We start from the raw sequence: 27,942 nt of genomic DNA, 5'->3' as shown, positions 1-27,942 counted from the left end.
ACTATATACAATAACCAAAAAATAGAAATAGTCCAAATGTCCATCAACAGATGAATGGATTAATATATTATGATATATACATAAGGTGATATATTACTCAGCAATTAAAAAAATGAAATATTGATACATGTTACAACTTGGATGACCCTTGAAAACATTATGTTAAGTGAAAACAGCAAGACACAAAGGGTCACATACTGTATGATTTCATTTATATAAAATATCCAGAATAGGTAAATCCACAGAGACAAAAAGCAGACTGGTGGTGCCCAGGGGATGGTGGGAGAAGGAATGGGGAATAACTTCTTAATAGGTATGGGTTTTCTTTTGCAGAACTGAAAAAGTTTTGGGACTAGATTAAGGCGATGCACAACATTGTGAATGTACTAAATGCTGACTATTGTTCACTTTAAAACATTCAATTTTATGTTGTATGAATTTTACCTCAACAATTTTTGTAAAAGTCATTACCTCCCTGTATTAGTGAGCCGCAAGGGTGCTGATGCAAAATACCAGAAATAAGTTGGTTTTTATAAAGGCTATTTATTTGGGGTAGGAGCTTACAGACACCAGGTCATAAAGCATAAATTACTTTCCTTACCAAAGTCTATTTCCATGTGTTGGAGCAAGATGGCTGCTGACGTCTGCCAGGGTTCAGGCTTCCTGGGTTTCTCTCTTCCTGGGGCTTGCCTCTCTCCTCTGTGTGCTTACTTTTTGGGGCTCCAACTTAAGACTTCAGCATCAAACTCCAACATCAAAATTCCAACATCAAACAACTTCTAACTCTGCCCTTTGCCATGCCTTTTATCTGTGAGTCCCCACCCACCAAGAGGTGGGAACTTAACGCCCTACTGCCATTTGATCAAGTAAACCTCTGAATCCAATATAATCTAATATGCTCAGAGGAAAAGACCAGTTTACAAATATAATCCAATATTTCTTTTTGGAATTCATCAAGAATATCAAATTGCCACACTCCCTTTTGTTAAAAAAAAATAGAGGAAAACCCAATATTTTAAGTATTTTACCATATGGAGGTAGAACTTCTTTTAGTCTCTTTATTTCATTTCATTTTAGAATTGCCTATGTATCCTTATTGGGAAGTAAAAGAAAGATGCTTGTGAAGTCAGAGAAATGCAATGGAAAGATATTGGAGAAATTTGGATTAGGCTAAAGAAACTTCCAGACAAATTAACTAAGGATCAAACTACTTCTCAAAGATGCCATATACAGTCATGATGTCAGTATAGATCAATTCACCACAAACTCCATTCCATCAACAGGAAGCAAGGACAAGAAAAGCCATTTTTGCTTTGTTTGTGTTTGGTTTTGTTTAATTTATTTTGGTTTGGTTGGTTTGTTAATACAAATTGTCCTACTATCCTGTTGCTCTTAAATGCTTATTGTTATAATAAAAGAAAAGTGAAGTCTGTTTTCAAAAAAGGCTTTTGCTTGGTATTCCATCCCTGTAAAATCAATAACTTTGCGAAATTTTCTGGCTGACCCCAAATAAAAATTTCTGTACATGCTCCTGGCTCTCCAGAAATCTATTAGGCTACAGGACTGAGTTAATCCTGTAAGTGTTTTTACTGCCCAGCAGAGGTGTGGTGGCTTTGGCAGGCAATCCTCTGAGCCCAGGGGGGCTGAGGAAGAGACCCTATATTCTCAAGACATTACTTCTCCAACATCTGGGGCACATAATGGTTTTTTGTTTCCCTAAAAATACTCATCTGTTTCAGTTAAACCATACAGTACTAGAAAAGCCTGTGAGAACTCAGGGAAAAATATAATCTGGTTTCATTCATTCATTCATCCATTCATTCATTTATTCATTCACTCTTTCAAGCATTTATTGAACAGATGTCAAGTGCTAAGTACTTTGTCAGGTAATAGAAAAATAATGGGGAAAAAGTCAGATGTGGTCTCTGCTATCCTAGAGTCTATAACCCAGAAATGAAGACAGATGTTAAACATTAAACAAACATTGCCTGATTCATTATTTCATTTTTGGGTTACAGCCTAAAAAGGAAAAGTTCTGAGTGAGAAGGAAATAAGTAAATGGGGACTTGATTTGACAACACCTTTTGGTTTTTATATAGTTTATAAAATAACTTCTTAGGTGAAATCTCATTAAGTACCAATGACAACCCTGTGGGGAAGGGAGAGTGATTATTAATATCATTTTACAGATTCGGGGTTGGGGGCACTGATGCTAAGTGTACTTCCAGAGTTACATGAAGCAGAACGTAGTGCACGAGTAAGACTCAGTTCTTCCTTAAATTCTTTTCTTCATATAACACTGACTGCCATTTCATGTAGAGCCATTTTGGAAAATTAGACATTTGAGGAAGTTGTCTATTTTGTTGGTTGTCCCCCACAAAAACAGTCTCCCTATTTTCTATTTCAACATTTTAAAAGAGCTCCACAAATAGCAATTTAGTAAGAAATAACTCCTGAAGTTTTTCTGCCCTTTTATTTTCCTAAAGAGAATAAAAAGGAAATAATTTCATTGGTTAAACATTATCATTAGAACTGGAGGATTTTATTACCTCAAATTTGGGCTAGGAAGAGGTAGTTCTCTTTTCTCCTTTTTAAATTATTCTGTTACAAAAGTACAAATATATATATACCTGGGGGGACTGTGGGAAGATGGCAGAGTAGGAAGCTCCAGAAATCAGCCCCTTCGCCAGAACTATTAAACAGGCAGGTAATGCCTGAATCAATTATTTTGAAACTTCAGAGTCCAAAAAAACACTGCACAGCACCCAGGGAAGAGTGAGAGGAAGAGGCTGGTAAATTCAGGTAAAAACCATTAAACTGCTCTCTCCATTCTCCACTTGGCAGTCACCCCCATTCTCCCAGGAGGCAGCAGTGGGATGCATAGTGTGGCTTGCTGGTACCAGAAAGAGACATAAATATCTGCTTCCCTGATACCTGGGATGGGCATGAGACAATCACTGATCATGCCTTTGATTAGTGACTTGGGATTACCAGCTCTCAGGGCAGCCATTATTCTAACCCAATCCTGAAAAAGATGGTAGAGAAGACTTAAAGATGCTATGTTTCCTCAGAGTTGTGGGAGACAATTGAAGGACTGTATCTACTGGACAGGTCAGGAAAGCAGAGCTTTGGGAGCTGTGGAAGAAGCTCAGGGTGCATTTTCTGGCCCCTCTCACATCTGTTCTCCTGGGCAGTTTAGTGCCAGTCTCTGTCTCCTGTGTTGGTCCATGGCATCCTACCACTGGGAAAAACCAACTTAGGAAATTCCTCTCCATCATGCCCTCATCCTAGAATAGCTCCAGGCAAAAGCAGCTTCAGAAAAGGAAAGCAGTTTAAGAAGCAATTGAGGCAGATGGTTTGGGGTAAAGGGTTACCTATTTCAAATTCAGCCATGGAAAACCAGCAGGGAGAGGGAGAAGCTCTGTTTCCTAGGAAGTAGAAGGGGCAATCATACTCCAGTAAACAGGGGAACTCCCAAGGTTCTAAGGACAAACCCAGGACAAGATGTACACATAGAAAAGACCAGGAGTACCCTGCACTTTCCATTCAACTTTGGTGGAACTTCCTGATAGGAGAGCTGACATTCAAGAAAATCTCTGTCATGCCACCAGCTGGTTATGAAAACAAAAAAAGCAGATATCTTAGGGAATAAATCCTAGAGTTAATATTGTAAAATTTTTAACTATACAGTGTGCAAAAAAAGATTAAAGACAAACAACAACAACAACAAAAAACAACAAGAAATGATAACCTATCCAAACGATGATGATAAAAATCTAGAAAACACCAATAAAGAAGATCAGACTGTGGACATACTAGACAAAGACTTTAAAAATTTGGTCTTTGATATGCTCAAGAAGATGAAGAAAAATACAGAGAAAGAACCAAAGGATATCAGCAAAACAATTAATGGCCAATATGAGACTCTTAGTAAAGAGATACAAATTTTTAAAAGGAATAAAACAGAACTACTGGAGTTGAAGATCAAAATATCAGAAATGAATAATTCCCAGGATAGTCAACAGTAGATTGGAGCTAGGCAGAAGAAAAAAAAATCAGTGGAAAAAAAAAAAAATCAGACAACTGAAATAAGTAAAAGAAAAAAAATATATATATAAGGTGAAAATAGTCTCAGAGACCTCGGGGACACTATTAAGTTTACCAACATATGCATTATGGGAGTCCCAGCAGGAGAAAAAAGAGAGAAAGACAAAAAGGAACACTCAAAGAACTAATGACAGAAAACCTCTCAAATGCATATAAGTACGTCCAAGAAGCCCAGAGGACACCAAATAGGATAAACTTGAAGAAAAATATATCCTGTCACATATTGATCAAACTGTTGAATGCAAAGGACAAGGAGAGAATTCTGAAAACTGCAAGAGAAAAGCAACATGTTTTGTACAAGGGAATCCCAAACAGATTGAGTGCCAATACAGACTGGTAGAATGGTTTTAAAAGTATGACCAAAATATATACTGTCTGTAAGAGACTCCCCTTACAATTCAAAGACACAAGTAGGTTAAAAGTGAAAGGATGGAAAAATATACCATGCAAGTAGTACCTAAAAGAGAGCTGGGATAGCTATATTAGTAGAGTATGCCATCAGGAAAATGCAGATAAAATAGACTTCAAGTCAAAAAAAGTTATGAGGGACAAAGATGATCAATACATACTGATAAAGGATCAATTCAACAAGAAGATATATCACTTATAATTTTGTATATATCTAACAGCAGAGCCCCAAAATATATGAAGCAAATGCTCACAGATTTGAAGGGACAAACTGACAGTTCTACATTAGTAGAGGCTACCTGAAGATACCAGTTCCAAGAATGGATAGACCATCTAGATATAAGATCAATAAGGAAACACAAAGTTTGAAGAGCATACTAAATCAACTAGACCTAACAGACATTTATAGAACACTTCACCCAACAACAACAAAATACATATTCTTGTCAAGTGCACATGGATCATTTGCAGGATAAACCATATCTTAGATCACAAAACAAGTCCCAAATAATTAAAAAATATTGAAATCATATACCCTGTCTTCTCTGACCACAAAGGAATGAAGCTAGAAATCAATAACAGAGAAATGGAAATTTCAAATATAACAACACCCCCTTAAAAATTCAACAGGTTAAAGAGGAAATCAAAAGGGAAATTAAGAAATATTTTGAGGTGAATGAAAATAAAAATGCAACCTACCAAAACTTACGGGATACAATGGTTTCTTAGGCTTTCTACCCAAAGCACAAGCAACAAAAGAAAAATAGATAAGTGGGAACTCATAAAAATTAAAAACTTTTGTGCCTCAAAGGACTTAATCATGAAAGTAATATGACAATCTACAAAATGGGAGAAAATGCTATAAGTCACATATCTAATACCAGTTTAATATCCAGAATATATAAAGAAATCCTTCAACTCAACAACAACTAAAAGTCAAACACCCAATTAAAAGGTGGGCAAAAGACTTGAATAGACCCCGCTAAAAGAAAAAAAAATAAAAAAATACCAAAGCACAATGAAAAGATGCTCAACATCATTAGCCATCAGGGAAATCAAATCAAAATCACAATGAGATGCCATTTCATAACATCGTAATGACTACTATAAAACAAAAGAAAAATTACAAGTGGTAGGAGTTTAGGAAATGGAGAGTTAGGGCTTAAAATGTACAGAATTCCCATTTGGAATGATGGAAATGTTTTGGTAAGGGATGGGGTAGTGATGGTAACACTATGACCATAATTAACAGCCCTGAAAAAAAAAAGTATACACACACACACACACGAATGTGGTTAAAAGGGAAAACATTGGGTTGTATAATTGGAGACGAGTAAAATTTTTTTAAAAATCCATGGAACTACACAACACAAATAGTGAACGCTAAGTTAAACTGGATTACAGTTCATAGTACAATTATAAAAATGTGCTTTTGTCAATTTTAGCAAATGTACCGCATCAATGCAAGGTTTTAATTATAGGATGGAACATGGAAATCCTATATGTTATGCATGGTTGTTCCACAAACCCATAACCTCTCTCTCTCTTTCTCTCTCTCTCTCTCTCCTTGGTTTAAAAAAAAAAACATTAAAAAATTGAAGATGGTATAAAAAATTATTGTCCCTCTTCACCTGGCCCACTTTCTTCCCTGGAGGTAAATACTGTCTGTTAACATCTTGGTATAGATTATTCCAGAAGTTTGCTTTATATGCTTATTTTTTAACCAAAGAGGATAATCTGATATACCAACCTGGCTTCCTATTTTTACCCAACATCATATGTGAACGTATTTCCATAATAGTACAGAGAGATTGTCCACATTCTATTTAACAAATGCTAAGTCTTTTGTAGTATTTATATTAACCATTTCCCATTGATGTACTTTTAGCACTTTCCAACATATTGATATAAAAGGGTTGTAATAAATATTTTTGTTCACTTTTTTCCATAAGAAAATACTTAAATATTTTAAATCTCATTCCATTTCTAACACGTTTATCTCCCAAAATTTGCTCTGAAATCTCAAGGGGTGGTGGGCATGAAATCGCGGGACACCCTTCCGCAGCGCCAAAATGTGGCTCTCTCCAGCGGATCCAGCGTTTCTCCTGCCCCATCGTCCCGTCCTCAGGCCTCGGGAGCCCACGGAGCCCACAGCAGCCACCCCAGAGCACGGCCACCCGCAGTCCACCCAGTGGGCGAGTACGCAAGTGGCCCCCCGACAGGGAGCCCGGGGTCCCGCCTCACGGTGAGCAGAGGCCGCCAGCCCTTGACCGCAAGCCAGTCCTGCTCACGGCCACCGGCAGCGCGTCGCGCCTCAGGGCTTCGGCCCTCCTCCTCTCCAGCCACTTGGGCGGACGTGGGGCCACCGCAGGGCGAGGCCTGGCTGAACAGGGAGGCCCGCTCCGGCAGTCCTACGTAAAGCGCGAGCTAGTTCCTCTATATTGTCTTAATTGTGGCAGAAATCGGGCAGATCTGCATTCTTGGAAGGCCGTCCTTTCAGCCCCACATATTTTGCCAGAACAGTCTTCTCAGCGTCACTCCAGAAGCACCAGTTTCAGCTACAAGTTGACGTTCAGCCGCACTCTGTGGCTGCCGCGGTGTCGGCCAGGACCCGGAGCGCTTGTCCTTGCGGGGCCAGGAGCTCGGGGGCCGCCTCCGCCAGCAGCTGCGCGCAGGCAGGTGCGTGCCCGCGGCGTGCGCTCTGCCCCGCGCGGCACGCCCTCTGGCTAGTCGTTGCTCCAGTCAGGGTTGACTTGGAAAACCTGAGACACTTCCGTCGGCGCAGTGGCCGAGGGGATGTGCAGACAGCCATCTGTCGGGGAGCTGGGGAAGCCCAGCTCGTGCCGCCTCCGTAGGGTCACGCCGCCAGGGTAGTTGAAGTGGGAGACCTACAGGGATGTGGCCGCGTATGTGGTATTGGCGGTGTGATGTCCTATGACAAGGATGGAGCCAGCCTTGCCCAGCCAGGTCTGCTTTTAGTTATTCAGCACTTGGGCGCAGCCTCTGGAGACTACAGCGTTGAGGGTCGGGAAGGTGGGGGAGGACGGAGTAGAGGGCGGTGAGGCGTGGGTCCTCCCGTCCACCAGGTCAAAAGGGACGAAGAGGACGCTGCACCCCAGGATGGGCGGCAGGGCAGAGTAGAAATGACACAAGAGCGGGGAGGTGCCCCAATTGGTGTTATACTAAAGGACTTTTTGATCTATAAAAACAACTTTTTATGGCTCAGCTCAATATTAAATATAAGTATATTTAAACTTATAAAGATCTTTTCTTCTACAACATATTACCTCCAATCTCAGTTACATTTATTCTGAAGTCTGAGAATTGGTTGAGGAACTACAACTCTGTTTATTTCATTTTTGTTGTTTTGTTTTGTTTTGTTTAACTAGAGAGGAAAGTTTGACATGGCCTGTTTTTCTACAATTCTCTTTCGTGGTGATTCAATCAGACCTAGAGTTTTTTCAATTAATTAAGACTTTAGTAGGCTGCCAATCTATTTCAGTTTTGGGGATACCATTATCATTTAGTCAGTGTTAAAATCCCTGTAGGTGAAATCTTCCTGATTACTGGCTTGACTCTGCTGTCCATTATGATCCCACATTGTCTCAGGTAATTATGTACTGCCACTTGGCTGTCACCACCCAGGAATTCCCATTATCCCCACTGAATTTCAGGAGTCAGTTTTATGGCAACAATTCCCCTGACACTACTGGCCTAAAGAAAATAGCCACCACTGAGCTCTTCAAGGATGTTGGAGTTCCCCTCATAAACGTATTAATTGCAGTCTTGCACAGCCTTGGAAAGGGAGTGTCCTCTGGCCATTCCCAAGGTAACATATAGTTAAAGGGTGACTGAGCAGGTTTTACCTAATAAATCTACTTTTGCATTCCAATCTCTTTAATCCTTTGGATACCTTCTTCTACAGTGCACCAAAAAAGTTCAAGCATTACATTTTTATTTAGCATAGGTTACCTCTGAGACTAAGTTTCTGTCAACAAACCAACCAAACTGTTAGAGTCACTTCCCACTGCTCAAGGTAACACCATGACCCCACCGTCTCTGTATAGTGCACCCATATCAACAACTTCACTTGAACCAACATTATTTCCTTCCATCTTGAATCAACATTCTTAGCTGGGATTCAAAGCCCCAACCTCATTATTTTCTTTCTCTAAGTTTTCCCAGTACATATAAAAGCAAATAACCAACCTCATTACATACCTTATTTTCACTAATATGTTGTCAGCAACTTGGTCATCCCAAAGCCTTACCTCCTATTGGCCCTTGATTATAGATGCCAGCAAGTTAGAATCTTACTAATAGGTTCTTCCCTGTAGCCAGGGACTGCTAGTGTCTTCTTTACCACTGGCAGTAGGAATATCAATGCCTTTAAATCTAATCGTATCAGAGAACCAATCAAAGATACTCATCTTTAAGGTTCTGTTGTCCTGGAACCTTAAAGATTCCATTACCAATAACTTTATCAATTAGTGTTTAGTTACAGAAGCAGAACAATTACGATACTCTAGAATAAAGAATTTATTATAGGGAAGTGAATTTGGCTCAAATGATAGAGCATCTGCCTACCACATGGGAGGTCCAGGGTTCAAACCCAGAGCCTCCTGACCCATGTGGTAAGCTGGCCCACATGCAGCGCTGATGCACGCAAGGAGTGCCGTGCCACACAGGGGTGTCCCCTGAATAGGGGAGCCCCACGCACAAGAAATGCACCCCATAAGGTGAGCCACCCTGCACGAAAAAAGCACAGTCTGCCCAGGAGTGGCACTGCACTCACAGAGAGCTAATACAGAAAGATGACCGAGCAACAAAAAAGAGACACAGATTCCTGGTGCCACTGACAAGAATCCAAGCAGACACGGAAGAACACAAACAGTGAATGGACACAGAGAGCAGACAATGGGGAGGGGGGCAGGGAAGGGGAAAGAAAAAAAAAAAAATAAAAAATTTTTAAAATTAAAAAAAGAATTTATTATAGGAATTACATTTTATACAGTTGTGGGGGAACCTAAGGAAGTAAAACTTTGAAAGGGATCAGAAAAAAATCACCAATCAGCCCTGGCATTAGTGATCAAGTTGAGTTTTCAGGAAATTGAGCATGCCCAGCTGCTGGAATGGACAATGTAGAAGTCTGTATGAGGTTTGTGGTCCTTTGTGGTTATTGCTTCTGTGATTTCACAACAAAGCATCTGGTAGTGGGCCTGCCATAGCTCTTGGTTAGCAGGTCCAGTGATTGGAGAGGTAAAACGGCTACAGAATAGGAAACGGAAGGAAAGAGTGGAAGAAGCAAGTGCAAAGGTCCACGGTTGGAAAAAGTTTGGATTGATTGAAACAATGAGAAGAGCAGTGTGGCTGGAGGTTGAAGAAAAGAGTAGAACAGTAACCTAAGATGAGGTTGGAAAGATAGAAATAAGTTATATCATATAGGGTCTTATCAGAATTTGCAAGTTTTCTAGGGGCATTGGGAAGAACTTCATAGGATTCTTTTTTTTTTTTTAAAGATTTATTTATTTATTTAATTTCCCCCCCTCCCCTGGTTGTCTGTTCTTGGTGTCTTTTTGCTGCATCTTGTTTCTTTGTCCGCTTCTGTTGTCGTCAGCGGCACGGGAAGTGTGGGCGGCGCCATTCCTCGGCAGGCTGCACTTTCTTTTCACGCTGGGCGGCTTTCCTCATGGGCGCACTCCTTGCGCGTGGGGCTCCCCCACGCGGGGGACACCCTTGCGTGGCACGGCACTCCTTGCGCGCATCAGCACTGCGCATGGCCAGCTCCACACGGGTCAAGGAGGCCCGGGGTTTGAACCGCGGACCTCCCATGTGGTAGACGGACGCCCTAACCACTGGGCCAAAGTCCGTTTCCCTTCATAGGATTCTTAAAGCTCCTAAATATTAATATAACAATCAGGGTTATCATATTTGCTTTCTATATTATAGGGATTAGAGTAAACATTTTACATGTCATCATATTTACTTACTATGTTCTATGGGACTGTAGTAAACATTTTATATAATCATTATTCACCTACATTTATTGAGGGTGTATTATGTTCTAGACACTATGCTGGATACCACAGATTCAATAGTGACCAAAAGAGGCATGGGTGGTAATTTTCAAGAAATTTATTATCTAGGAAGCATTGTTGCACTTTATCTTCATAACAGCCTTATGAGGTAGGAAACTGAGGCTTGGGTGGGGAGGAGAGTTAGATAGAGACTGCTTAACAGCAAAGTTTTGGGAATGTGAGCAGTTTCCAAATACTTTTTTGTACAAATTTTTAGTTGTATAATCTCAGGCAATTTACTGTCTCCTATGATGTTATTTAAACACCCAGATGAACCTAAGGAATAAATCACTAGGATTTGATTAATTTCTTAATCTCTTCATGGTCCTTAGTCTCTATGCCTATGTGAATGTGTACATCTTAGGTTATAAATTTCACTTGAGCAAGGAAATGGGACAGCCTTGAGTATGTGGAATATCCTTTACAGAATTCAGAGCAATTAAGTTTACCAGCTTTCTCACTTTATCATGGGTATGGTGTATGCTGAACAGGTGCTTGGCTGTCCATCATGAGATTTGAAGTTCCGCATTACATTAGACTTGCTCACTGGGATGACACATCCAATTTAGTAGTTTCTTATTGGAATAACATTTTTTTTTGTCATGTTTCTTTTCCTTAAACAGCAGGTAGAATCTTAAGTATGATAAAAATAAAAAGCTCTGAAAAAGTTTCTCACTGACTCTGAGAAAAAAAGGAGTTAATTTAACTGAATGCATTGAATCAGCTTTGGACAGATAAAAATCTAAATTTGGTTGTCATAACTGTCAGGCCATTTAGAAACCAAATAACTCACACCCTGCTAATTGCTTTTATGTTCATTTATCCAAGAGACATGAGTCATCTCTCACAGAATCCTAATTATGAATGACTTACACCTTGTTGATGACAGAGCTCTGTGTTATTCCTACAGAAACTTTCCAAGATGTACTTACTCCAAAATAATTGTTAACGTTCTCTGATTTTAGTACATCTAATAAACCTGTATTCTTTCTCAGAAATATGTGATCTAGGGGCCTAACTTTCTGTCATTCTTTCTGTAGCCACAGGGTTGTTCAGAAGTCAGGAAAATGGAATTTCTGAACTTTTTGCTGCAAAGAGTGTCGATGCTGTGATGACAGATTAATCCCGACACATGCTTGCTGATACTCTGCATTAGAACCACTGATTCTTTTCAGCAGGGATCCAAAAACACTGTGAAAGACAATGGAGACATGAAAATCCATGCAGGGCATATTTGAGTTTATTAACAAAAGGGGCACCACGTTCCACAGGAATCACTACTAAGAGACTCTAAATTGGGTGTTAAATATGAGGGATTATTCCAATCCTGAGAAGGGAGGATTAATATAAATGTAACTCACAGAATATACTGGTTTACATATTTTTTGATGTAGAAAATCTTGTGATTCAAATATTACTGACACCAACTTAGTGATTACATGCACGCGAGCATTCACTAGCAAATACTTTTCTACATTTCACAGCTGCCTTTGTCACAGAGGCCCTAAAGGAAGAGCCCTGAACAGCACTGGAATTGGCAATTCCAATTCATTAACCCTTCCACGTCAATACTTCTTTCCCATTCCCAGGCTTATTAAATCATTCCCGGCAAGCAGAATCTCAAAGCCTGAAACAAGAATCCTTCTGACCTTTTTTTGGCAAGTATTTCTTTAAATGAACTTTCTTTTATAACATCAGCCCGTCCTTTATAGGGTGGGACTGGGCTGTGTCTTCCGTGTGGATTATTAAGCACAAGGGTGACTCTCCAAGAATTAAGCTGCAGGATCTGAGCTTGACTCCTATAAAATAACTCTCAAGACCTTCTAGCGTACATATCTGAGACTGTCACATTAATGAAAGATTGGCACATAATAAAAACAGAATTATTTTATTTATTTAGCATAGGGAGTGGTAGTACAAACTGTCCTAAACTTTATTCCACATGGGAGGATCCAACAGTAGGGATCACTCTTTCTGCTGAGTCAAATGTTGGCTTCTCTTCTGAGAATTCTGATATATAGGCATTGACAAGTGCTATGTATGATTATAGCTTTTCTTATGTGCATATTTTGTCAGTGGATGTTAGTAAACATCTTATATTACTATTTTTCTTTAAATCATCAACTTTCCTGTTCTCATTGGCATTAATATTTATAAATTAGCATAAATTTGGTGCTTCAGAAGTACCCCAAAGTTTTACAAAATAAAACAGGATTTTATAAAATAAAACAGGATTCCTGTTTTTCATAAGTAAAATTAAGAGTACAGATAGATAGCTTATGGATACATGGTTAATTGGCAGGCAAAACATGTAAAAAAACAGTGCCTACTCCATTATTTTAAACTGGTCACAACAAACAACAGCCTTTGGAAAAGGTCATAAAATAGAACTTGAATTCTAGGCTTCATGTGATTTCTTTATCACATCAAGAGGTCTTAGGAACATAATAAATTTCTCCTAATTTAGGCAACTTACACTCTCTGCAATGAATACAATTTTTAGTTGAATAATTTACTGCATTAGGACCCCCCAGGAATTAAACAATTATTCTCTACAGGGAGAATACTAAATTCTCTAAATAACTTTCAGATTACCTAGCATATTTCATTAATGGTTTCTTTCTTTTTTCTTCTTCCTCTCCCTTTTTTGGCCCTAGTGTTTATTGAAACAGGGACTCTCTTTTGTAAAAATGTGGTTGTCACTTGAAACTAGCTCATTATTAGAAATTATCCCTCTCACAGTAATATATATTCCTTCCCACCCATCTGGACTCATACTTTCCCTCCTGTTTCATTCTTAATCAAGTACATTATGACACAGATAATAATTCGCCTATAATTGAGAGGTTATCAATGCCAATCTAAGTCACTCTAGGCAAGTGTAAATCCCACATGGTAAAGGTTTATTATGGCAAAAACATGGGAAGCTATCTGTTTTACTGGGATGTATACCCATTGCCATAGGAGAATCGATATTACAACTCTAGTTGATAGTTTAATTTTTGCATTGATAAGAAATTTAAAATCTTACTGTCTGGGTCCTCTTACAGGAAGTTCACTTCCTAGAGCAAATGTTTGCTAGGAATATTTGGAAAACAAGTTTATAGCCAGGGTCAGGAACCAGGAAGCATGGAGTTAAGTAGACCGCAATCAGTATGACAGGGCTTGGTTACCAAGCATCTGGACAGGATCAGACAGGCCGTGGAACCAGCCCGCTGGATAGTGCTTCCTGGTTGTGAGAATGTTAACCAATCATAGGAGCTCAAAGGTGGGCCAAGGATAGGAGAGGCGGGGGCCAAACTTGATGTTAATGCAAGCTATTGGAAGACAAATGTGTGAGAAAAAGTTTTTATTTATAATGCTTTCAGGAGGCTACAGAAGCAGAAAGGTCATAACCTTGATAATTTTGATCACTGTATATGAAACAGCCCAGATGAATAATTTAAATTCATTAAACATTTTTCAGGCCAGCGTTAAAAATCTATCGATGAAGATAGCCATCAAAGTTAATTCTTTTCATAGAGAGAAAAAAAAGTACACAATTGTCACGGACTACCACTTACCTGTATGGGCACAATCTTCACTGGTTCTGAAGTACAAAGATAAAATTGTAGTGTTTTGTTACTGCCAAAAAGGAAACTTCACTGGGAAAAAGACCACATCAGAATTGTGTCAGTGAGGTTATAACACGAAAATACTTCTGAAGGTAGTTAAGTAAACAAGACATAATTATATGCTCAACTTTTTCCTTAATATAATGTTTAATAACATTATATCTAGAATACCTCCATGTAGAAAAAGAAACTGATTGATTCATTCTTCTGTACCTCCAACAAATATCAGGTCACAATTGGAGAAATAGATTTGGAAGACATAAGCCAATAAAAGGTAGTTGAAATTCCGGAACCTAAAAATGCACACCATAATTTTAAACTCTCAATTTTACATCAAACAGTGTTAAATGCTATTGATATGTTAAGTAAAATGCGAGTTAAGAATTGACCTTTGGATTGATCATTGGTAGCTCTGACAAGAGTAATTTCAGTGGAGTGGTGGGGCAAAAGCCTGGTTGGACTAAATTCAAGAGATTTGGGAGAAGTTAGAGGCTGCAAGTATAGTCAATACTTCAAGGACTTTGTCTAAAAAGGGAAAGAATGAAATGGGGTGGTAGTTGGGGTCAGGATGCTGGAAGAAGTGGGGTCAAAAGATGAGAGAATAACAGTGTGCTTTTCTGTAGGTTAGAAAGACCCAGAAGAGGGGAGAATTGATTCAGGCAAGAGGGAAAACTGCTGCAGTGATATTCCTGAGTAGGCAAGAGGGATTAGGATCTGGGTCCCAAGTATAGGGATTGACCGCTGCTAGGAGCTTGGAAAGCAGTAGCAGAGAGAAACCTCAATAAATTTTAAATGCTTAGTATCTTCTTTCCCAGGATTTTAATGTCTCACTATTCATTTTTTGGGGGGTCAGGCTAATCTTATAGCAGAGAAAAGGCTCTCAGTAAATAGGATGAATTTTTAAAATGCTTACTGTGTTCTTTCTCAGAATTTACTGTCTCATTCTTAATACCTATTTTATTTTTTAGTGTCACACAATATATGTATTCTGACTTTTTCTTTTGTAGAAGGGGTAATTTAAAATGCACTTTGAGTGTCTCAAAGGAATGAACTATTCATCCATTAATGTTTATGGGAAATATAGTTACACTATGTAAAAAGAAAATAATTTTTAGTTTGATATTGCCTCAAACTACTCTCAAACTAAGACAAGCTAATAGCCAACAATAGAAGGACACAGAGAATTGGTACTTTCTTTGGATATTCTTCACAGTAGCACAGGGTATCCTGAAGAGGGTAGGAAAAGCAAGGGCAATAGAAAATTATTTTCTCCAAATATTGTAAATTCCTTATGCCTTTTAAATCTGACTGCCTGGCTACCTGCAGACTACAATGTGATGATAATAAACAGGGAGTACATTATCACCAAGAAGATAAGAATCGAAGCATTTCATGAAAGAACAGATCTGATAATTTTGAGCTTTTCAATGAGGAGTGTAGTATCAGTTCCCCCAGTGTGAATCACTTTGACATTTAAAGAGTTCATGGAACCAAGAAAAAAGTAAGGCCCATTCTTGTAAAAGTAAAATGCCGTAACCCTCATGGAATGTCCCTGGATTTGTGCCATGCCGAGGAAGGGACTTGCAGTGGATGGCAATAAGGAATAATAGTCACCCAGGTGGTGTATGGCCAATCAAACCGCATAAGGTGTGAGATCATCAAGGCAATGAAGTGTTGGTCTCCACACACGTTGGGCTCTGGTGCTGGTAGTCCTGACTACATTCTGTCACCACCACAGTGCTCCAGAGGGATTGAGAGACTCAAGCCCTTCCTTTGCTCACTCCCCAAAAGAAGAAAACAGACACTGGTAAATATTTGTTCAAGAAAGATCCTTTCTGATAACTGAACTGGTTGCCTTTTCAGAGTAACCACAGAGGTAGATTAGTATTGTCTGGGTGGACTAGAAGGAGGTGGTTAGAGAAGGGAAATCGGGTGTTACCATGGAAAGCTGGAATCCTGCTCTACTGGTGTGTTAGCCTCTGCCACTTTGGAATCTTTTAATTGCCACAAAGCTCCATTTCTGAGTAAACACAATGAAACTCATTTTGAAAGGAAGGGGAAAGGGCAAAGAACAGAGAAACAGCCTTCTTATTCAGGGAAAATGGCAGGTAACTAGGACTTCATGGGCTGAGAAAAAGGTTTTAAATTCCTCAGGACTTAAGGTTTAGCAGGGCCCTGTACAGTGTCATATGTTCTTTGAGAGAATGAAAATGTCATGTCTGAAACCTTGATAGGGCACATAAAAAGACCCAATATAGTTAGAATTACCAATTCTAAACTTCAAGCCATGGCATTAAGGAAAGATGGGAGGGGGAATGCCTCAAGTTCCTTAGTTACAGGTAGTGTTTCTGAAGTAAAAAAAAAATTTTTTTCTATTTTCTTGAAAACATCTCAGAAAAGGAAACAGACGACCCTCCTTTTTTGACAAAGCCTTCCTCGCACACAGGCTAGGCTAGAGAGCTTGGGCCTGGTTGAACGTTGAATACCACTGGCTAAATTTAACACTGTGACTTTCTTGTTCTTGAGTATGAAGGTGAACAGCAATCAGAGGTGCTATGCTCTGGTTCTTTTTAACCTGCTTTTAATTATAGCATAAGTACAATACATACAGCAATGGGGTGATTTCCATGGATTGTCTAGCAGGTATCAGCTTGGCTCCTAGTGAATAACTTGTTCCCTACCCACCTCTCTTTTTTTTCCCGAGGTTAACATCTTAATTTAAAGTCTATTGCCCATCTTATTGAATTAAATTAATTACATTTTTAAGATATCAAAGTGGTTTTAAATTAAGAAGGGCAAAGGAAGGGCAATCTCTTTTTGTAAAAATATTGAAAGGATGGGCAAATAAGTATAGATTTTTTATAATTTTCAAAAATAAACACATTACATATTTGCATCTTGTTTTTTAATTTTTAATTCACATTGGGAAAATTAAATCTGTAGTATTAAACAAGTACAATAAACAAATAACATAGGTTCAAATTCAATGATTTTTAATTTCATTATGGATAGGGACTCTCCAATTTTTAAAATATTATTTGAGTGTTAATAATTTACACATGTATAGTGCTTTTTGATTTATAATATATTCTTATATAAACATCTTATTCATTCTTATATACCTAAAAGGTGTCATTATCCCCATTTTAGAGGTAAGAGAATAGAAATTCAGAGATCAAGTAACTTGCCAAGTCATAGAACTAATAATTAGAAGAGTCAGAATTTGAATGTAAGCATCTCAGCTCCAAATCTAGTCATCTTTATGCTACAAACACTCAGTAAAATTCTCAGTATTCCTAATTTTTATAATTTTCCCCAAGACTCATCTTCTTGCTACCACACACAAAAGTAAATCATGGGTTAATATTTCACTTGAGCCAAATTTATCAGCTTTCTGCTTTGTGCCTGCTTCTCAGAAAAGATTGCTAAAGTATTTCAGGAAGAGTTTAACCTAATCAGTTATTCTGTGCTTTCACAGGCTACTTGATCTGTCTGGACTTTGATTTCTAAATCTACAATATGGGAATAATGGTGACAAATTTAGAAAATGTAAGCTATGATTGAAGTACAATGTATCTTGATCATTCTGCTTTATTTTTAATTAGAGAAGAATCACAAGCATTTTATTATATTATTTTTTAAAATGCGATGACAAAATTTTATTGAAAATGTCATTAATAGCCTAGGCTCTGATCCAACATAATTTGGAAGTGGTAATTTTAGTAAGAGAAAAATGTGTAAGCAAAGCTTTCTCAAAAATAAAAAGGAACAATAAAAGGAATGATAAAAGGATTATAAAGGAATCTCTTACTTTTCTATTACATGATAATAAGCAGGAGGGATTAATGAATATTTAAATTTTTTTAGATAATTACATTTTTGGAATGTTGCTAAATTTCAAATTTATCTTGACCTTTTGGTGTTTCAGTTTGTCTACTTTTGGCATAAGATAATTTCCTGACTTTAAAGGCATCAGGCAGCTCTTACCAATGAACATTTTAATTATTCAAGTTGCATAAATGACTTGAAAACATATGGAATCATTTTCTCACACAATATTCATTGGTTGAAGAATGAGAAAAATGGCTTCACTATACTCAGAATCAATTTTCTTGAACTTCAGAATTCAAAGGCTTGGAAGTACACAGATCCTGTTAGACTTTAGCAACTGAAATAGCATAGGACACAACCTTGGTGCTATTCTGAGCTGTTTCAAGAATAATTAGTTCACATGACAATCGTTTGTATCTGCATGTTTGTATATTTAACTTCATCACTGCCCGTCTCCTACCCCTTAATACACACACTCATATTAGTATTCTTTCCAACTGCTACCAGTACCCTGCATAATGAATCAAGCATGCTACAATCCATAGAAAATCAAAGAGAGCCAAAAGATATGATTTGGGCCAATGTTCATTTCACGTGAGTTTTTTTGATAAAGAAACACACCCATTTAATAATAAAATCACGTTGTAAAGGCTACTATTTACCAACTCACCAGTTCTTATTGTCCTCCAAACTTCTCCATTAAATGATTTCACTACTTGTTTTCTAGGTATGAATTCCAAGTCCTTGGGAGATATAACCCTGCTGTTCTCTCACTTATTTCCTGTTGCCTTACTTAATAGCACAGAGCATCATGTGGACTGCGTGGGATTATAGCACTTGGTATGAAAAAGCTAGTGGGAGGACATTACAGCAACAGTTATGTTGTAATGAAAGCTTGGCATGTATGCAAAACCATTTCCAACTCTTTCCCTTTTCCAATTTTGGCCCTACTATCACATGCTATTATTAACATTCATTTTATGTTGTTATCTTTCTGAGTGATTTAATTTTTTGACACAGTAATTTTTAAATTCCTTGTATTTAAATTGGTTTATCCTTAGAACTTTAATAGAAAGTGCATCATTAGATTTGAAGCAAGACTGATAATAACTGGTCACCAAATTTCCCAGATAAAGATTAAATCCATTGATTTCTCAGTGTGGATAGGCCTGTGTATGTGGCTACAGGATTAAAACTTTTGTATAGTTTTGTTTGCATTTAAATATGGAAATGATTTTATTTTCCAGAAAGGGTCAGATTGGAGAATTTAGAAGACAGTAATTAATTTAGTTACTTTTTTGATGTATTATGCTTGCCATATCTTTTTTTCTCTTCTTAAGACTTATAATGATATTCATTTAAATAAAAAAAAAACACAGCTTTTAACTAATTTTCTTTTTCTCGATAGGATGTCACTGACGATATCTCTTAAAGACTCAGGAAAGAGTGACTCGTTCACAGTTGCCAGGAAATTAGTGGTTGTTCTCACTTGATGATGAAGGACGGCCATTTCCAACTCTACTGTCTTCCAGAGTACAGCTACATGCAGAAGATTAGTGTACTCATTAAATGTAAATGAATCAAAATTCAAGCTTTTCCAATTCATTATTAAAAAAAAAGATTTACTTATTCCCTCCTCCCCCACTCATCTTTGCACTTCCTGTCTACTCTCTGTGTTCATTCAATTTGTGATCTCGGTGTCTCTTCATCTTCTCTTTAGGAGGCACTGGGAAACAAACCTGGGACCTTCCATGTGGGAGAGAGGCGCTCAATCTCCTGAGCTAACTCGGCTCCCTGCTTTGTCTTTCCTCTTTGTGTCTCCTTGTTGCCTCACTTTGCCGCACCTGTCTGTCATGCCTGCTTGTTGTGCCAGTTTGCTGTCTGGCTCCTCTTCTCCAAGAGGCATTGGGAACAAAATCCAGGATCTCCCATGTGGTAGGTGGGAGCTCAATCACTTGAGCCACATCCACTTCCCCCAAATCATTCTTATGTAGTATAGAACAAGTTATTTGCTTTTCAGAGCACTTCTTTCTCTCAATCCGTAAAATGAAGATAATACAATTTAGGAATGAAACTTTTTTTCTTATCTGAAAACGAATCTATAACCCCAGGGTTTAGCCGTGGAAAGAGAGTACGGAGGGGGGACAGATGGAAGAACAACCTGCTCTGTCCTTTCCCCTAGTTTTATCTTCCTGTCAGGTTGTCTAGCCTTTCCTACCCTGCCAGCTTCCTACCACTTACTGTTTTCCTTTACTGAACTGAAAGTGGTTACAATCGTTTCCCTTTAGTAAAATTGAGTTGGGCTGAAATTTACCAAGAGACTTCACTATTACAGGAAGGAGCACCAGGAGGTCCCAAAGGGACCTTCTCTGTGGTGGCTCATTTGATGTCATCCCCCTGTGTACCAAGGCTAGAAACAAGAACCTAAAAAACCAAGGGACATAGGGTAAGCACTTGCGACATTTTAGACAGTAGTTTCCTCAAAATTCCATTTGAACTAAGACAGGTAGAACTTACCAGGACTGAGTTCTAGCTAGCAAAGAAGTAGAATAAGAAATCTGCAGTGTGTGAACCAGTCTTCTGTTATACATTTTGTCATTTCTGTATTAGTGACCTTTTTATTTTTCACTTATTACTTTCAAAGCAACAGCCTACAAAAGCAAAATTTGGTTCATTAATGAACACAAGGTAGGGATTTCTGACTGTTTGAAAGAGGTATAGCTGGAGATGTAGGGGAAGTGAACATAGTATTAAGAGTAGTGATCTTAATGGGGGATCCCACAAACATTTGGAGTCAGAGTTGGGTTATTTGCTTAGGCTTAACTCCCCAATAAGAAGAGTACAAAAGTGGTTGTCACAAGAACTGAGTATGACAATATATGTAAACATGAGAAGTACAGTAATATGGCATGCCTTTTTGAAGTATTTTTATATATATGAAAAAATATGCCAAAATTAGATGATATTGTTTAATTTTTTCACAAGAAACTTACCAAAATTCTACTAAAAAGGTAAGGTAGAGTGAAATGATCATTAAAAAATTATATTCAGTAACTCATTCCATTCAGCTTAAAATATATAATGTAACTGAATAATATAAGTTTCATATGAAATCTATAGTAGGGATAACTATCCCTATGTTATCAGAGGCAAAGAGACATTATACACAAGTAAAACTTAATTAAACCAAAACTTAATTAAACCAAACCACAAGTAGAACTTAAATAAAAAACTTGGCCCAATGGATAGGGCATCCACTTACCACATGGGGGATCCAGGGTTCAAACCCCGGGCCTCCTTGACCCATGTGGGGCTGGCCCACATGCGGGGCTGGCCCACGCGCAGTGCTGATGCACGCAAGGAGTGCCCTGCCACGCAGGGGTGTCCCCCGCTTAGCGGAGCCCCATGCGCAAGGAGTGAGCCCTGTGAGGAGAGCTGCCCAGTGTGAAAGAAAGTGCAGCCTGCCCAAGAATGGCACCGCACACATGGAAAGCTGACACAGCAAGATGACACAATAAAAAGAAACACAGATTCCCGGTGCCGCTGATAAGGATAGAAGCAGTCACAGAAGAACACACAGTGAATGGGCACAGAGAGCAGACAACTGGGGGCGGGGGGGGGGGGGAGGGGAAGAAATAAATTAAAAAAAAATAATAAATCTTAAAAAAAAACAAAAACGAACTTGTGACTCCTGCACAATCAATAGTCCATAAAACTTATGTGAATTAAGGTTATCGATGACATTTTATTTGCTCCCTAAAATGTGTCACATTTTGTGATCTTAAGCCTCAGAAAATCTGAGAAAATCTGTTCCATGTTCATTGCAAGACAAAAAGGAAAAACACTCCTGTAAATAGTATCAAATGACTCTTGCCAGCTGGTAGAATCAGGGAAAAGGGAATCATAGCTACCAATTTATTTCCTGATTCAGAAAATGACTCACTATGTAACTTTGAGAACGTTGTCTAAACTTTTAGCATTCCAGTTTCTACAGCTGAAAAACAGGAATAATGCTGGTCCACCTTACAATGGCAAATGCTCTAGAAATAATAAAAAAATACATAATCTTGTATCAAGGGATGGTAAAGCTGGCTTTTATGTACGTGAGATATCACTGACACATTCACAAAATAGTTTCTGCCAAAGTTATATGGCTAATGTCTCCAGATCGCCTCCCAAAACATCACATTGTGCACTGAACTCTTTTATCCTGCCCTGAATCAGACTAGTGATTGCCATGGGGTGTGTTCAACATGACTGATAGACCACATCATGCATCCTGGATCACTGTCCTATGCCAAAGTGCTTTCTGTGAGGTTGTCAAGGAAGACAAAAGTCAACAGAAGGAAAAAGATCCGTACTGTGGGAATAAACGTTCTCATTACCATTTGTTTCCGGAAAATATGATAAAATTATGAATGAGTCAATTTCATTTGCAGTCTTCCTATCACAAGATACAAGTGTTCTGTTTCCCTCAAATTCTAGATACCACGCTTTAGGGAAAACATATGCATCTCCTCCCTTGTGCTTTGCTTATTATCTTCTTCCCTTCCTTATAAGTTTTTTGCTTGTGTTAAAGAATGGTTACGTAAGATGGTTAACTCAGGATCTTGCAATATCTATTGCTTGGCATATCAGTATCTTTCTCCATGATTCTGCTGTTGGCAATAATATAGTCCATTAAACTTAAGTCTTTGTGTGACTTCAGGTGGCTTTCTTCTAAAATCATTTATTGCTGATATTGAGCTTTACTCATAACTAACACACCCCAATATACCTTAACTAGATAGGAACAGAATGTTATCACTGCAAAGAGGTACCAAATTTACACGACTCTCTATTTTGGTCAAAGTCCTCCTTCCACCAGAATAGATATTGGACCAAAAATAAGCTAATGGGTTTTGTACACAGACCGGAGTAAAGTAGGGCTCCAAATTGCAAAGTAGTAGAGAGAAACAAGGCTGTTTGGAAAATAATTAAAATGTTTTCAATATGAAAACAAAACATATTTTTCCAAATATAAACACTTTGAGAAGAAAAAAATGTCACTTTTCTCAAGCACTATATGCCTGTTATAATTACAAAAGGACATCCCCCAACTTTGTATTGAGTTGTGATTCAGTGTCATTGTTTACAGAATTTAATGACTGCCCTACTCTATAAAAGGATACTTGGATTTTTTCTTTGGCTTCAGTGCCCACCACTGGACATTAAAGCAGCATCATTAATGATCACACTAATGCATCAAGAGGTATGGGCATCTGAGTTTAAATATTAAACAAATTAATAGAAATAAAATGAAGTGACCAGTGCAGGGTACATTGGGCATTATGTCAAGATGTTTAGATATAACCAATGTGGTAATAATCTACTCATAAACTTAGACGAAGCTTCAAATCTAATTTTGTTTTATGCCAGCATTTTTAACCTGCTTCCCTTAAAACATGTGAGATATTTTGTGCTGCCAAAAAAATTTTCATGTTTGAGAATTGCTACCTTCTACATCCCTTTCTGGAAATTCATAATAGGATTTAGCCTTTTAAATACTCAGAAGTTCTGTAGAAGGCAATGAGTTTCTTTAACTCAAACTTCCCCAGAATTACTTAACCAAGGAACAAAGGAATGCTTTGAATTTATTTACTTATTTTTCTGGGAATATCTAATAGAGGCTCTCAGACCATCTGACACAGTTTGGAAAATACTGTTCTGCACTTTTCTTAATTCCTTCAATGTGGTATTGAACTTTGGATTCTACTCTTTCATCAATTATTCCTTCAAAAATATTTAAAATGTATATTTATATGTTAAACACAACTAACTTCCCTATTACAAGAGACCTATTTTAGGTGTGACCTGGGAAAGGATTAACTGTGATTCCTTTTTAATTCTGAATGTTCCTTTAGAGAATTTATGGGCCAGCTGTTTCTTATTTTGAAGGTGAGCAAGCAGAAAGTACTTGTTTAATTGAATCAGACTATACCATTTTCAGAAACTTTTATTTCCTACATTAAAAACTACTCAAATGGGCAAAAAAGAATGAGTTGGTTAGATGATTTTTTTTTTCACTTCTACATATCGTTTAAACGGCATTGTATCAGCAAAAGGACAAAGAGAGTGAGGTGTTTTATCTGCGTTTATCATGTTTATCTGTGAGTTCATGTGCTTTGAAGCCGGTGAGGTGTTTTATCTATGTTTATCACATGTTAGTCTGTGAGTCTGTGTGCATTGCAAGCTGAACTGTCTCAACCACACCGATGTCTCTGGAAATGTGAAGTGAATTTAGGCAACAGAATCTGTGGTGTAGCAGTTTTCTTAAAATAAAAAGAAAAGTACATAAAGTCCCCAATATTCCCTTTGATAATTGCCCATTCCACTTTCCATTTTTCAGTGTAAATTGAGTTTCTTGTTAGTTTTGCTGTTAAGTATGAGTTTTTAGCTTTTACTTTTTCAGATAGCATCATTGAATCATAGTCATAGAAGAGCCTCGAAAGACCCATTTTCACATGATTTTTTTCTGACTAAAACTAAATTCTTTCTCCAAGGATGTATGTACATTTTCACATGAGTCTCATTTACCTTGGAGACATCCTTTCTGGAGGTAACATTTCTGCATTCCAATGCCTCTGTAACTGTGGTGGACAGAACATGGAAACGAGGTGACTTACACGTTGTCACTCAGTGAATCACCAAGTTCCCTGGAAGAGAGACATTTCCCCTATTCATTCGTGCAAATTACTTTTTCTTTCTCTTTCTGCTCTGAACTTTGTAGCCACAGTCAAATAAATTCAGATGATTTAGAGTAGGAGTTCTTAACCTTTTTTGTTCCATGGATCCCTTTGCCAGTCAGGTGAAAACCACGGCCCCCTTACTAAATCCACACTACACTGTGTATTATTTAATAAATATATCACAACCACACCAACATGTCCACACAAGAATTTTTTTTAAATTTGATTTAAGCTCACGGATCCCTTGTTAAGAATCCCTGATTTAGAGAAACACATGCGCATGCTCTCATACATGTACCTTTTGCATTATTACAGCATTATCCTTGACTTTTTAAAAGCATTTTAAAAATTGGTCAATGCTAGTTGCCCTGTTATGCAAACCCACACCTATACTAAGTGTCTCTAGGATTAGGAACAAAGTGATAATATGATATTTGGTCTCAGTGTTTGTGTGCAAGGAGCACCAAGTCATTTCCAGAAAATAAAAGATTCTGAGGAGATTCTCACCAAAAGAAAAAAAAAAGATTGCTCTCTCTTGCTATCTTTTTTCAGTGACAAAGAAAAAAAGCAGTTATGATAAAGGATGAAGGAAAAATGAAATATTAAAAATGAACAATGAAACAATTCTACATTCAAGAAAGTTCTAAAAGCTAAAGTTGGAGTGTATTGAATAAGTGGCTTCATGAGAACTCTGGGTGTTTAGGTAGAGGGAGAGCACCTAGACTAGGAGACATGCATCTTGATGAGAGCTAAGACCACCCTGTCCTTTGAAATTTGGGTGATGCTTGTATATACTCCCCAATTCCAAGGTTTGTGTACATCTGGGGCTGTCTCTATGATTTCTGGAAATATCCGTGGGGCCAAATCTTCCATGAACTCCTCTGCTCCTGGGCTCCTGCTTCCCAACTGCTGCCTCTGCTGAACATAGAGGGACTACTTACCTTTACCCAATTTCCACCAAACACCTCCTACCATCATAAAAGATGGATGGATGGGAGGCGGTGAAGGGGTGGGAGGTGGTTTAATAGGGTTTACACTGAGGCAAAACAAACATGCTCAAATCAAGCTTTAAGAAGCCCCATTTTTAAATCTCATTTTCTGCACACAGACAAGCACCTCCCCATCCCTAAGGTATCCCCTACCCTTGCCCCAAAAATCATGGGGCCATTTTCACTCGTCCTTTCAGCCATCTAGTTCCCAGACTCATACTATGTGACTGGTTCCCTTCTTGCACCAGTCTTAGCACACTACCTGCCCCCTTCTGATAAGCACGAATTACTTCCTATGTCTGAAGCAGTGGGGTGGAGCTCTCTCTTTGATGCCCATGCCATGAGGCGTCACTTTCTGCCCCAAGGAGCTTATCGTGAGTTTCCCTAAACGGCAGAATTCTGAGACCACCTCTTTACAGATAGAATTTCACCTGTATTACAGTTTTGCCCAGGGCCATTCAGTGCTTCTAGTCTCTTAGAGGCAATGCCTTTTTTAGACCAACTTTGTGAAAAGTTTTTATGAAATTCAGGAGCTCAATTAGAAGGACTCTTTCTTTAGTCTCTTAAAAATTTGAAACTATGAATTAGATGAGAAAATTAAGGTAAGAAAATCTGTTTGATGGGTGAATCTATTTATCCACTGAGACTGCTCACTGCCTTGGAGCAGTAGAGCAAGAGGGACTGAGAGACCAGGAGCTCTGCATCTGGGTTGCCCAAGTCTGAATTCTGGCCCTGCTCTTCCATCTGTGCAACCTTGAGCAACTTCTTATTCACTGGGTGCTTCAGTTTTCTCATTTTTAAAACAGTAGAACCCACCATTGAGGGTTGTTGTGAAGATTTAATGAATTATATATAGAGTATTTTGAAAAATGCTTGGCATCAGTGCTAGCTGGCTTTGTTTTAACTTGGCCAAATGCCAAAAGGCTGGGGAAAGGTTATGCAGAGCATAGAAGGACAACAAGCAGTGCCCTTTTCGCTGAAGTTTTCCCCTCAGGAGGCAGAAGAGATTGTTGATGTTACTATTGTAAGAGCATGGAAAACTCCACTCAGGATTTATTCCTTTTGGCAGACTTTTTGGCTGTAAACTTTCGTAGGTTGAAATCCTGAAAGAAAGCTAGGGGTCTCTCCAACCCCAGCATTTTACATCTGGGCTTTCAATTTTTTTCTGGAATAAACATGGCTTTAATTTATGAGTGAATTGGGGTATTTTAACAGTTGATCACAGTTTCAAATGAAGTGGATTTGTATTTCCCTTTATGTAATATTCCTTTATTGTCAGAGTAAAGTGCACTTAAAAATCTTTCTGGGAAGAAAATAAAAAGCATGAATACATATGCTTAACATTGGGTTTGCTCAGTCTCTCTCTGAAGAACATCTTTCTTATAATCTTATCTTTACAGTACTTTGTATATTGTACTTGCTCAATAATTACCAATTGGTTTATTTCCCATATTTTAGAAAAACAACTGAAAGGTCTGCTTTAAAAGATTGGCAACTTTCACAAAGGTTTAGCAGAAGCAGCAATTTAGATCTAAGTTTTCCATCCAATTTTGAAAGGACGCAATCACTTGGGGCTATGTGTTAATATGCCAGCTGTCTAATCATACAGGAGCCTTAGATCTGGGAATAACCTATGAGAAAAGAATATTTCTCATTTTCAAGAATCCTAGGATAAATTGTATTCTATTCACTAGTATCAGAAGAAATCAATACAAATCATAACAATAAACACATTCATTTGTGGAAGACAAAGAAACAAACAAAACAAAAAAAACCTTCACAATTCTGAGGAACCACAGGGAGAAATTCAAAGCATATCAGCATCATGAAGTTGCACAATTCCAGGAGTTATCTTTTACACTGAGCATGAATTAGCCCCTGGAGTTGTTCAAAGGAGGCCCTTGAAACATACCTTTGGGGTCTAAAAGTCATAATTAGTTCATTCATTCATCTGTGCCTCAGGGTTTACCTAGAGCTGATTATATTTGAGATGATAAGAAACAACATTTTTGAGTACTTACTATGTGCCAGGCATTAGTCTAAGCACTTTACATATATTAATCCATTCAATGTTCACAAAACTCCAAGAAATAGGTACTCATGCCCATTTTACAGATGAGAAAAATGAAGTCAGAAAAGTTAAGTAACTCACCACTAGTACTACTACTAGTAAGAAGTGAAGGGAGGG

The 27,942-nt window shown here is 38.1% G+C and overlaps 2 long non-coding RNA genes across 2 annotated transcripts; one reads left to right on the top strand and one right to left on the bottom strand.

Annotated features, from left to right (window-relative positions):
- Positions 1-10,632: 10,632 nt before the first annotated feature.
- On the bottom strand, positions 10,633-18,861 carry LOC131279142 (uncharacterized). The gene is made up of 3 exons (XR_009186482.1): positions 18,708-18,861; positions 14,156-14,236; positions 10,633-11,783 (listed from the first exon to the last, which is right to left on the bottom strand). It is a non-coding gene; the product is annotated as an uncharacterized lncRNA (long non-coding RNA).
- LOC101426174 (uncharacterized) lies at positions 15,884-19,628 on the top strand. Its single transcript, XR_189178.5, has 3 exons — positions 15,884-16,013; positions 18,765-18,877; positions 19,446-19,628. It is a non-coding gene; the product is annotated as an uncharacterized lncRNA (long non-coding RNA).
- The last annotated feature ends 8,314 nt before the right edge of the window (positions 19,629-27,942 follow it).

Source organism: Dasypus novemcinctus, chromosome 7 (genome assembly GCF_030445035.2).
Source record: "Dasypus novemcinctus isolate mDasNov1 chromosome 7, mDasNov1.1.hap2, whole genome shotgun sequence".
Taxonomy (NCBI): domain Eukaryota; kingdom Metazoa; phylum Chordata; class Mammalia; order Cingulata; family Dasypodidae; genus Dasypus; species Dasypus novemcinctus.
The sequence above is the reverse complement of the archived record's forward strand: the minus strand, read 5'-3'. Positions and strand labels throughout refer to the sequence as shown.